Source organism: Lagenorhynchus albirostris, chromosome 14 (assembly GCF_949774975.1).
Source record: "Lagenorhynchus albirostris chromosome 14, mLagAlb1.1, whole genome shotgun sequence".
In the NCBI taxonomy this organism is placed as follows: domain Eukaryota; kingdom Metazoa; phylum Chordata; class Mammalia; order Artiodactyla; family Delphinidae; genus Lagenorhynchus; species Lagenorhynchus albirostris.
The window spans coordinates 60,268,059-60,280,653 of NC_083108.1; the positions used below are offsets into that span (position 1 = coordinate 60,268,059).

Consider the following 12,595-nt stretch of genomic DNA (forward strand, 5'->3'; position numbering starts at 1 on the left):
GCTCGCCAGCCACCCCACGCTCTTCTGCGTCTGCTCGCGCCCCGCCCCGCCCTGGCGCGCTGACGTCAGCCGCACGGCGGCGTGCCCTCGGGCAGGGCCGCGGCCCCGCCTCCGTAGCGTTCAGGGTCAGGGCGGAGGTGGGGCCTGAGGGGAGGAGCTCAGATGGTGAGGCGGGGCCTGAGGGAGGAGCTCAGAGGGTGGGGCGGGGCTTGAGGGGAAGAGCTCAGAGGGAGGAGGGCGGGACTCGGGCCGGGGCGTTAGTCTTGGCGCTGCACGGGCTAGAGCGCGGGGCGGACCCGCTGAGGACGCTGGGGCTCCGCCGGGTGGCCCTCTCCCTCAGGGCGGAGGCCGTCTTCGACCCTTCGGACACCTGTCTCGGTAGGTCCCTCGTCACATACTTGCTTGAGAGCCTATTCAGTGGGGCCTTGTCCGTGGCAGGCACCGTCCTAGGCCCTGGAGGAGCCAGGGCGGCCGTCAGGAACCGGACCCACAGCAGGTGAAAATGCGCGGCCATCAGTCTCTCAGCAGTGAGAGGGACTTGTGCTCCCAGCCGAGGTGGAGTAGCGGGAAACGAGGGAAAATGTGTGAGATACTGTGGCCGGTTAAGTCGTGTGGGCTCTGCCTGGGGGGAGGAGAGAGGGTTCTTTTCCGGTTCGGGTTCGAGTAGGCGAACGTGACAGTAGCTGAGATCCACACAGCACAGGCTTTATTCAGTGGCCAAAGAACGGAGAAGGGGGAACTGAGTTCACGGGTCAACTTCTGCCCGCCTGGCTGTGTCACCGGAGGGTAGGTTCTCGTTTCCTCACAGAATTCAGAGCCCCACACGGAGGCCACGGAGGCGAAGCGAGGGTTTACTGAGCGACCGCACGCTGTCGGGAGGGAGAGCGGGCTGCTGAGTGAGCAGCTGCCCTGAGTTTCCTACCGCGAGTTGGTTATATGGGGCGCGGAAACAGCTGGGAAGAATATTCATTACAGGGCGAGACTCAGGGGAGACTTCTCTCGATCTTATTTCCCTTCTCCGCCTCCCCAAGGACGGGGGAGTTTTGGTCCTCTTTGGTCTTTTCAGGTCTGTCGTGGCCTCAGGTGCAGGATGGGTACTGCCCCGGTCACAGTGTTAATTATGTTGTAATGAGGGAATAGTGAGCAGAAGGTTACTTTCCGACTACGCTGGAGGTTCCTGCCTTTCTTGTTTGCCTCTAGGACCCCTGTGGTCACAAGATGTATGGTTTCCTGTCAGACTCCCATGCCTCCCTTCTCTGTTCTTATCTGGCCAACTGCCTGCTCTAACACTGGCCCACTCAAGGAGTTTGGACCCTTAAAACCTTTTAAGGGTCAAAGGGTCGATGGTTCGTCTTCTGAAGCTGCTTCAATCCGAGCAGGGGCATTGTCCCTACCTGTGGGGTCCAGACCACCTTGCCATCTGTCAGAGATAGGGGTATCAGGGTCATTGGCAGAAGCAGGGATGGAGAGTGGGGAGTGGGAGGCTGCAACCCTTTCCAGGTGATGTTTATAGTCCCCATCTTCATGTGGGCTGGGTTGAAATCCCTGGCGTACCATCATCTGCAGGTGAAACTGTTGTAATCTGGAGGAAACAAACTTAACACGTAGGTTAAAAAGGCAGGGTCCAAAAATCAGTAAAAATACTATTGCGATCAGAGGTCCAAGTAGGGGTAGGAACCAGGGGTATGTAATACCCCTCTGACTACAGTCCCAGTGGATTTGGCGCTGGGGTTACCCTTTCCAAAAATGTATAGCCATTGAGCCTGTTTATATACCTTTTGGATATCTTCTTCCATCTGGCCAGTGGCGTCGATGTAGGTGCAACACGTTTTATTGATTATTGTGCATACCCCTCCCTTCTAAGTTAGGAGATAACCCAAGGCCAGTCTTTTACCATCACCACATTTGCTAGGGAGTTAAGGGAGGTTGAGAGTCTGGAGAGTGCATTCCCCATGCTCCTGGCCAGAGTAGGTAGAGTAACTGACAGGTTACAAAGCGAAGCGTTGCCTTGTGGTATGCAAAGCCTCCCTGTGGGACCACCAAGCCAATAGCAGCTCCAATTCCTGCCAGGAGGAGGCCAGTCGCACGCTGGAGCCAGGGATGGGGAATGGAGATATTATATATGGATATTACCCCAGGGGCTAAAAAGGCGAGTGTGTAGGATCCCATGGTTAATCTTTTATGTATGCATTGGTAACCCATGGCTCAGAGGGGACTCACATAGATAGGACCCTGCAGCCTTCCTTTTGGGTGGCCACAAATTATGAGGTGTCCCCTTGGAGCACATAGCCATGTCTGGGATCTGTTTTCCTGAAGAAGCTGGCTCTGCCAGGTGAGGTTGGGATTCGTTGAGCAGGTGCAGCTGGGGCTAAGTGGCCCTCCTCGGATCCCCACCTCAGGCAAGTGGGTCTTATATGGGGGAAGAGGTTCCTCTTCATGTGAGGCAGTCACGTTATATTTTGTGAACGGAGGAGGTAGAGTGCCCCCTTTCCAGTTTCCAAAATGGGGGTAGGTCGTGGACTCCCGGGATCCCAGAGATGCCAGACATAGCCAATGGGTGGAATTCTGTGTCTCATCTAGCTCTGTTGAGGTCACTTCAGGTGTCCCCCTTTCGCATTTGTATCTTTGAATAGACCTTCAACATATGGGTTGTGTCCTACACCTAAAGATGGCTTTCAGATCATGCAGTGTTGAAAGTTTGAAGATATGATCCCTGTGGGTTTTAGGAAAAGGCTGAGCTCTTTCAGTCAAGTTAATGCAAATGACTGAGGACAGGTTAAAGCATGTCCAATTGACCGTGGAGAGAAGCTCTTCTGTGGGTGGGTCCCAAGACCAAGTGGACTGGTTAAGAGTATAGAGGGAGGTATTGACCGAGGCTGGGTAGAAGATGGGCCACCCCGGGACCTCATGGGGGTTGGCGTGGCAGACCCAGCAGTTAGTAAGATTTTCATTTTTTCCTATGGTGGAGGAAATTTGTACTATGGAGTTGCTGCTCCATCCCCCTTGTGCAGATATCCACAGGAGGGAGAGAAATTTTAGGGTTAATAATGGCTTCATGGTGGCGGTGGCGAGCTAAAAGTGAACAGTCTTCTTTAAACCCAGCATGGACAGAGGAGTTCTTCCCTGGCAGGGGTGGTTAAGTGAACTGGTAAAATGTAAGTAAGAGAATAATAGCAAAAATGGTGAGTACGAGTCCAATCCACCAAATCATTTTACTTTATCTGCCAATGATGTCTGTCCTTTGAGTATATATTCAACTTCTTGGTTTTTAAATAGGAGCCTAAGGCCTTTGGTGGGCTCACAGGTCCAGTTGGAGGTGTCTTCCTGTTCATAGCCAGGGTCCTGTTTGGACTTAAGAGGAACTGGCTTGATTTGGGACAGGTGAACCCAACTGTTGATCCCTTGTAATTTAACTGCAATAGGGGTACTGAGAAGGACCTAGTAAGGGCCCCTCCACTTGGGCAGTAATTGGTCAGAGGGGGACCCTTCTCTCCATGTTTTTAGGAGGACAAAATCTCCCAGCTGAACATGAATGGGGTCAGTTTCCTGGTTGGGGGCCTGATTTCCATATTCTGAAATTGCCTTTTGGACCAGTCCCAGATTAATTAGGTACTTAATAAGCTCACTGGTTTCAGTATCCACCAAAATGTCAGAGGATAAAAAGGGCCTACCATAAGTCATTTCAGACAGGCTGATCCCTAGCCCTGTTTTAGGTGCCCCCCTGATTCTCAAGAGGGCTATAGGTAAAAACTTTGTCCAAGGTTCTAATGTCTCTTGACAAAGTTTAGCCAGGATTCTTTTTAAAGTTTGATTTGCCCTTTCCACCTTCCCTGATGGTTGAGGCCTCCAGGCAGCATGGAGGTGGTAGCAAATGCTTAGGGCAGTAGAGATTTATTGGGTAACCCTAGCCACAAAAGAGGGACCGTTATCACTTTGTAAAGACCGTGGAAGTCCAAACAGAGGAATTATTTCCTTTAGTAATGCCTTTATTACCCCCGAGCTCTCTTGGTCTTAGTTGAAGGCTTCCACCCATCTGGTAAAAGTGTCAATAAAGACCAGAAGGTATTTATATCCCTGGGAGGATGGCATCTGGGTAAAGTCTATTTGCCAGTTCTCCTCTTCTTTGGATGGGCTGGAGGAGAGGTGGAGGCCTTAGTTTTCCCCCTGGGTTATTATAGTAACATATATTACAGACCTCTGTGACCTCTAGGCTAGTCTGAGAAAGGCCCATGCCAGAGAAGACTTTTTCCACCAGGCTAGTCAAAGCATCCCACCCCAGATGAGAGAAGTCATAGAATGATTTTTAAATATTCCATTGTAATGCTGTGGACAGCATTATTGTTTGTTCCTTAATCCACAGCCATTGGGACCCTCTTGGTATCCCCTAGTTCAGACCCACTCTATTTCCTTGATTGTGTACAGGGGTGACAACAAAGTGGGCTGGGGGTTGATTATGAGGGAGTAAGGTGGCCTGAGCTGAAGGTGTTTTTTGGTTTTTGCTTTTTGAATTTTATTGAAGTGTAGTTGATTTACAATGTTGTATTTCTGCTGTACAGCAAAGTGACTCAGTTATACACATATATACATTCTTTTTCATATTCTTTTCCATTATGGTTTATCATAGGATATTGAATATAGTTCCCTGTGCTATACAGTAGGACCTTGTTGTTTATCCATTGTATATATAATAGTTTGCGTCTGCTAATCCCAGACTCCCAACCCTTCCCTCCCACACTCCCCCCCAACTTGGCAGCCACAGGTCTCTTCTCTATATCTGTGTGTATGTTTCTGTTTCATAGATATGTTAATTCTTGTCATATTTGAGATTCCACATATAAGTGATATCATACGGTATTTGTCTTTTTCTTTCTGACTTACTTCGCTTAGTAGAATAATATCTAGGTCCATCCATGTTGCTGCAAATGGTATTATTTCATTCTTTTTTTATGGCTGAGTAGTATTGCACTGTGTGTGTGTATCACATCGACTTTATTATCCATTCATCTGTTGATGGACATTTAGGTTGTTCCCGTGTCTTGGCTGTTGTGAATAGTGCTGCTATAAACATAGGGGTGCATGTATCTTTTTGAATTATAGTTTAGTCCAGATATATGCCCAGGAGTGGGATTGCTGGATCATATGGCTACTCTATTTTTAGTTTTCTGAGGAGCCTCCCTACTGTTTTCCATAGTGACTGCACCAATTTACATTCCCACCAACAGCGTAAGAGGGTTCCCTTTTCCCCACACCCTCTCCAGCATTTATCATTTGTACACTTTTTGATGATGGCCATTCTGACTGGTGTGAGGTGGTACCTCATTGTAGTTTCGATTTGCATTTCTCTAATAATTAGTAATGATGAGCATCTTTTCATGTGCCTATTGGCCTTCTGTATGTCTTCTTTGGAGAAATGTCTATTTAGATCTTCTGCCCATTTTTTGTTTGGGTTGTTTGTTTCTGTGTTATTGAATTGTATGAGCTGTTTGTATATTTTGGAAATTAAGCCCTGGTTAATCACATCATTTGCAAACATTTTCTGCCAGTCTGTAGGTTATCTTTTCATTTTGTTTATGTTTTCCTTTGCTGCGCAAAAGCTTTTAAGTTTGATTCCATCCCATTTGTTTATTTCTGCTTTTATTTGTATTGCTTTGGGAGACCTAAGAAAACATCTGTATGATTTATGTCAGAATGTTTTGCCTATGTTCTCTTCTAGGAGTTTTATGTTGTCATGTCTTATGTTTAAGTCTTTAATCCATTTTGAGTTTATTTTTGTGCCTGGTGTATTCTAACTTCATTGATTTGCATGTGACTGTCCAACTTTCCCAACACCACTTGCTGAAGAGACTGTCTTTTTCCCATTGGATATTCTTGCCTCCTTTGTCAAAGATTAATTGACCATAGGTGTGTGGGTTTATTTCTGGGCTCTCTATTCTGTTCCATTGATCCATATGTCTGTTTTTGTGCCAGTATCACTCTGTTTTGATTACTGTAGCCTTGTAATATTGTCTGAAGTTTGGGAGGGTTATGCCTCCTGCTTTGTTCTTTTTCCTCAGGATTGCTTTGGCACTTTGGGTCTTTTATGATTCCATATAAATTTTAGGATTATTTGTTCTAGTTCTGTGAAAAATGTCAGGGGTTATTTGATAGGGATCACATTAAATCTGTAGATTGCTTTGGGTAGTATGGCCATTTTAACAATATCAATTCTTCTAAGAGCATGGGATTCTTTCCATTTCTTTGAATCATTTTCAGTTTCCATTACCAATTTTTTTTTTGGTAGAATTTTTTTTATTGTAGTTGATTTACAATGTCTTAATTACTGTACAGCAAAGTGATTCTCAGTGTATATACATATATATATATGTATACACACACACACATACATATACATTCTTCTATTTTATATTCTTTTCCATTATGGTTTATCATAGATATTGAGTATAGTTCTCTGTGCTATTCAGTAGGACCTTGTTGTTTATCCATTCTATATATAAAAGCTTACATCTGGGCTTCCCTGGTGGCGCAGTGGTTGAGAGTCCACCTGCTGATGCAGGGGACACGGGTTCGTGCCCCGGTCTGGGAAGATCCCACATGCCGTGGAGCGGCTGGGCCTGTGAGCCATGGCCGCTGAGCCTGCGCGTCCGGAGCCTGTGCTCCGCAACAGGAGAGGCCACGATAGTGAGAGGCCCACGTACTGCATAAAAAAAAAAAAAAAAAAAAGCTTACATCTGCTAACCCCAACCTCCCACTCCTTCTCTCCCCCAACCCCATCCCCCTTGGCAACCACCAGTCTGTTCTCTATGTCCGTGATTCTGTTTCTGTTTCATAGAAAGGTTTGTGTCATATTTTAGATTCCACATATAAGTGATATCATATGGTATTTGTATTTCTCTTTCTGACTGACTTCACTTAGTATGATAATCTCTAGTTGCATCTATATTGCTGCAAATGGCATTATTTCGTTCATTTTTATGGCTGAGTACTATTCCATTGTATGTAAGTGCCACATCTTTATCCATTCATCTGTCGATGGACATTTAGGTTGTTTCCATGTCTTGGCTATCATGAATAGTGAGTGCTGCTATAAACATAGGGGTGCACGTATCTTTTTTTTGAATAAATTTATTTTTGGCTGCATAAGGTCTTCATTGCTGTGCGCGGGCTTTCTCTAGTTGCGGCGAGTGAAGGCCACTCTTCATTGCAGTGTGCAGGCTTCTCATTGCAGTGGCTTCTTTTGTTGCGGAGCACAGGCTCTAGGCACGTGGGCTTCAGTAGCTGTGGCTCGTGGGCGCTAGACGCAGGCTCAGTAGTTTTGACACATGGGCTTAGTTGCTCCGCAGCATGTGGAGTATTCCCGGACCAGGGCTCAAACCCGAGTCCCCTGCATTAGCAGGAGGATTCTTAACCACTGCGCCATCAGGGAAGTCCCGCATGTATCTTTTTGAATTATAGTTTTGTCTGAATATATGTCCAGGAGTGGAATTCCTGGATCATATGGTAATTCTATTTTTAGTTTTCTGAGGAACCTCCATACTATTTTCCACAGTGGCTGCACCAACTTACATTCCAACTAACAGTGTAAGAGGGTTCCCTTTTCTCCACACCCTCTCCAGCATTTTTCAAAAATATATATATTTATTTATTTATTTACTTTGGCTGTGCCGGGTCTCACCTGAATCATGTGGAATCTTCGCCACGGCACGCGGGTTCCTTAATTGTGGCATGCTTGGTTGCGGCATGCAAACGCTTAGTTGAAGAATCATCTTCAATTTCCTTTATTAATGTTTTTTAGTTCTCAGCATATGTCTTTCAACTCCTTGGTCAGGTTTATTCCTAAATATTTTATTTTTGGGGGTGTGATTTTAAGAGGTACCATTTTATTATATTCCCTTTCTGATATTTCATTGTTGGTGTAAAGAAATGCATTCGGTTTCTGTATGTTAATCTTGTATCCTGCTACCTTGTTCTATTCGTTTATCAGTTTTAGTAGTTTTTGTGTGGACTCTTTAGGGTTTTCTCTGTATATTATCATGTCATCTGCATATAATGACAATTTTACCTCTTCCCTACCATTTGAATACCTTTTATTTCTTTTTCTTTTCTGATTGCTGTGGCTAAAACTTCCAGTACTGTGTTGAATAGAAGAGGTAAGAGTGGGCATCCTTGTCTTGTTCCAGATTTTAGCAGGAAGGCTTTCAGCTTTTCACTGTTGAGTATTATATTGGCCATTGGTTCATCATAAATAGCTTTTATTATGTTGAGATATGTTCTCTCTACCTACTTTCAAAAGGGTTTTTATTATGAATGGATGTGGAATTTTATTGAATGCTTTTCCTGCATCTATTGAGATGATTGTTGTTTTTGTCTTTTCTTTTGTTGATGTGGTGTATCACATTGATTGATTTGCATGAGTTGAGCCATCCTTGTGACCAGCTTGGTCATGGTGTATGATCTTTATGTGTTGTTGGACTCAGTTTGCTAATATTTTTTTTTTGAGAATTTTTGCATCTGTATTCATCAAAGATATTGACCTGTGATTTTCCTTTTTGGTGGTATCTTTTAGTATCTTTTGTGTGGTTTTGGTATCAGGGTGATGGTGGCTTCATAGAATGTCTTTGGGAGTGTTCCTTTCTGTTCAGTGTTTGGAAGAGTTTGAGAAGGATCTGTATAAGTTGTTCTTTGTATGTTTGGTAGAATTCACCTGTGAAACCATCTGGTCCTCGACTTCTGTTCATAGGGAATTTTTATTTTTTATTTATTTAAAAAATTTATTATTATTATTATTTTTTTTCTTCAGTATGCGGGCCTCTCACCGTTGTGGCCTCTCCTGTTGCGGAGCACAGGCTCTGGACGCGCAGGCTCAGCGGCCATGGCTCACGGGCCCAGCCACTCTGCGGCATGTGGGATCCTCCCAGACCGGGGCACGAACATGTGTCCCCTGCATCGGCAGGCGGACACTCAACCACTGTGCCACCAGGGAAACCCTAAAATGTATTATTTTTTAAATTTTATTTATTTTGTTTTTGGCTGCATTGGGTCTTCATTGCTGCATGCGGGCTTTCTCAATTTGCGGCAAGCGGGGACTACTCTTCATTGTGGTGAGCGGGCTTCTCATTGTGGTGGCTTCTCTTTGTTGTGGAACACAATCTCTAGGCATGTGGGCTTCAGTAATTGTGGCACACGGGCTTCAGTAGTTGTGGCTCGCGGGCTCAGTAGTTGTGGCTCATGACAGCTTCTTTTATGATTCGAAGATCTTGGATCATTGTACATTCCCCATTTGGTTTGAGAACATGTAGGATTGGAGTATTACAAGGAGATTGGCATGGCAACAAAAGCCCCTATTTGATGAATTTTGAGATCAGGGATTGGAGGCCTCATCAAGCCTCTGGTTTTGTGGGATATTGATGCTTGGAAGGGAAGTTATTAGCCTCCTTTAAGGTGATTTTCACAGGAGTGGCAATCTTTGCCTGTCATTGGATTTCCTGGTCCCAGACCTGTGGCTGTATGAGTTCTTTAATTACTGGGGAAATATTTTGAGCTGGACTGTCCATGTCTTGTATAATGCATAGTCTAGCCAAAAATAGGTCTTGGTTTTGGTTTTCAGGGACAGTAAGAGTCACTTACTCAGGGAGAGAAAGATTTAGAAGAATGAAATCTCTTCCTAATAATGGGCTGGGGCATTCAGGCATGACCAGAAACTTGTGAGTTATGAGAGTCTTTCCCCAGCTGCAAGTTAGAGGGGTGGTGAAATGTTTTCATTTTGGCCTTCCTTCTCCCCCAACAATAGAGCAGGTTTTGGGGGCAAGGAGCCTAGCGTGAGAAGTCAGGACAGAGTAAGTGGCTCCTATGTCTAGTAGAAACTGGACAACCTGCCATGTGAGTGGTCACCTGTGGTTCCTCCCATGTGATAATGACTTTCTTCTTGGGAGGTCCCAGGTCCCATCAATCAACCACTGCCATGACTGGCAAGGGGCAATTTCCCCACTCCCTTTGGAGCTGAGGGCATTCCCTTCTCCAGTGGCCCATCTTCTTACAGAGTGGGCATGGTGTCTTGGGTGGAGGCTGGAACCTGTTTTCTGGGCATTCCTTGCTCCAGTGTTTGGGGCTCCCATAGTTAAAACAGGCTCCTTTACCTGGCGGGGGGCTTCTGGGAGTGCCTTTGGGGTGACCAGGAGGTGAGTTAGGTCCTGCCATGATGGCTGCCAGAAGCTTGGCTTGCTAATGGTCCCTTAAGTCATGCTGTTCCTTTCTTTCCTCCTCAGCCTGGTCTCTGCTGTTAAAGACACTGAAGGCCATATCAGTAAGGTTGCAAGGGGTTTGGGGGCCCCATGGCAAGCTTTTGACAGATGTTGGGGGCTGACAAGCTAATGAAATGGATTGCAAGTACAATGTGTCCCTCAAAAAGTGTTTGGGTCAACAGTCATATACTTTTAGAGGGCATCTACCAGCCTGGCCTGAAATAGGGCTGGATTTTTGTCCTGACCTTGAGTGATCTCTTTAACCTTACCATAAATGACAGGTTTAATTATGTATAGTTTCATCCCTTCAATGAGGCAAAGGATCATGTGGTCTCTTTTAGGGATACCAGTTTAGCCTGGCTGATACTCCCAATTGGGATCAATCAGTGGTACCGCCATCATGCCCACAGGATAATGATTGGGTGGGGCAGTGTGTAATCCATCAGCATATGCTTGAGCCTCTGCCCAAATGTAGGTCTTTTCCTCAGGGGTGCAACAGTGGGAAATGGCAACATTCAGGTCCTTCTAAGTGAAGTTGAAGGAGAAATTTAGTCCCTGGAGTTCTTCAGTGAATCAGCTAGGGTCCTCCAAGAATGGGTGTAAGCAGGTGCAGCACTGGTTAAGGCTGGACAAAGAAAAGAGCGCAGGCTCAGTAGTTGTGGTGCACGGGCTTAGTTGCTCTGCGGCACGTGGGATCTTCCGGGACCAGGGCTCGAACCCGTGTACCTTGCAGCCAGATTCTTGACCACTGCACCACCAGGGAAGTCCCTGTATCATATTTTATATTCTACATATAAGTGATATCATATTATTTTTATATATATATATGTGTGTGTGTGTGTGTGTGTGTATATCCCATCTTCTTTATCCATTCATCTGTCAATGGACATTTAGGTTTGTGTGTGTGTGATATGATACTATGTTTTTACTTTTATTTATTTTATTTTTAAAATAAAATTTTAAAAGTATTTATTTAATTAAAAAAATATCTTTATTGGAGTATAACTGCTTTACAATGTTGTGTTAGTTGCTGTTGTACAACAAAGTGATTCAGCTATATGTATACATATATCCCCATGTCCCCTCCCTCTTGAGCCTCCCTCCCACCCTCCCTATCCCACCCCTCTAAGTGGTGACAAAGCACCGAGCTGATCTCCCTGTGCTATGCAGCAGCTTCCCACTAGCCATCCATTTTACATTTGGTAGGGTATATATGTCAGTGCTACTCTCTCACTTCGTCCCAGCTTCCGCTTCCCGCCCTGTGACCTCAAGTCTGTTCTCTACGTCTGCATTTTTATTCCTGCCCTTCCACTAGGTTCATCATTACTGTTTTTTCAGGTTCCATATATGTGTGTTAGCATGCGGTATTTTTCTCTTTCTGACTTACTTCATTCTGTATGACAGACTCTAGGTCCATCCACCTCATTATAAATAACTCAATTTCATTCCTTTTGTTGGCTGAGTAATATTCCATTGTATATATGTGCCACATCTTCTTTATCCATTCATTTGTTGATGGACATTTAGGTTGGTTCCATGGCCTGGCTATTGTATATAGTGCTGCAATGTACATTGCAGTACATGTATCTTTTTGAATTATGGTTTTTTTAGGGTATATGCCCAGTAGTGGGATTGCTGGGTCATATGGTAGTTCTATTTTTAGTTTTTTAAGGAAACTCCATACTGTTCTCCATAGTGACTGTATCAGTTTACATTCCCACCAGCAGTGCAGGAGGGTTCCCTTTTCTCCACACCCTCTCCAGCATTTATTGTTTGTATATTTTTTGATGATGGCCATTCTGACTGATGTGAGGTGATACCTCATTGTGGATTTGTATTTCTCTATGTTTCCATGTCTTGACTATTGTAAATAGCGCTGCTATGAACATAGGGGTGCATGTATCTTTAATTTTAATTTAATTTTTTTTTTTGGCTGTGCCATGTGGCATGCAGGATCTTAGTTCCCCAACCAGGGATTGAACCTGTGCCCCTGCAATGGAAGTGCTGATTCTTAACCACTGGACCACCAGAGAAGTCCCTGCATGTATCTTTTAGAATTATAGTTTTGAATGAGTATGTGCCCAGGAGTGGAATTGCTGGATCATATGGCAACTCTATTTTTAGTTTTTTTGAGGAACCTCCCTACTGTTTTCCATAGTGGCTGCACCAATTTACGTTACCACCAGCAGTGTAAGAGAGTCCCCTTTTCTCCCCACCCTCTCCAGCATTTATTGTTTGTAGACCTTTTCTCTTTTTTTAAATAAATTTATTTTTATTTTTTGGCTGTGTCTTTGTTGCTGCGCGCAGGCTTTCTCTAGTTGTGGCGAGCAGGGGCTACTCTTTGTTGCGGTGCACGG

At 44.9% G+C, this 12,595-nt stretch overlaps 1 protein-coding gene across 2 annotated transcripts in view; it reads left to right on the forward strand.

Moving 5' to 3' along the window:
* The first annotated feature begins 242 nt into the window (after positions 1 to 242).
* Positions 243 to 12,595, forward strand: part of PRELID3A (PRELI domain containing 3A) — a 179,468-nt gene continuing 167,115 nt past the window's right edge. Inside the window, exon 1 of one of the 2 annotated variants that reach the window (XM_060170240.1) lies at positions 243 to 378. The gene's annotated coding sequence lies outside the window, so the exon portion shown is untranslated. Of the gene's footprint in view, positions 497 to 12,595 lie in introns of both variants that reach the window. The other variant, XM_060170241.1, reaches the window with a different exon arrangement.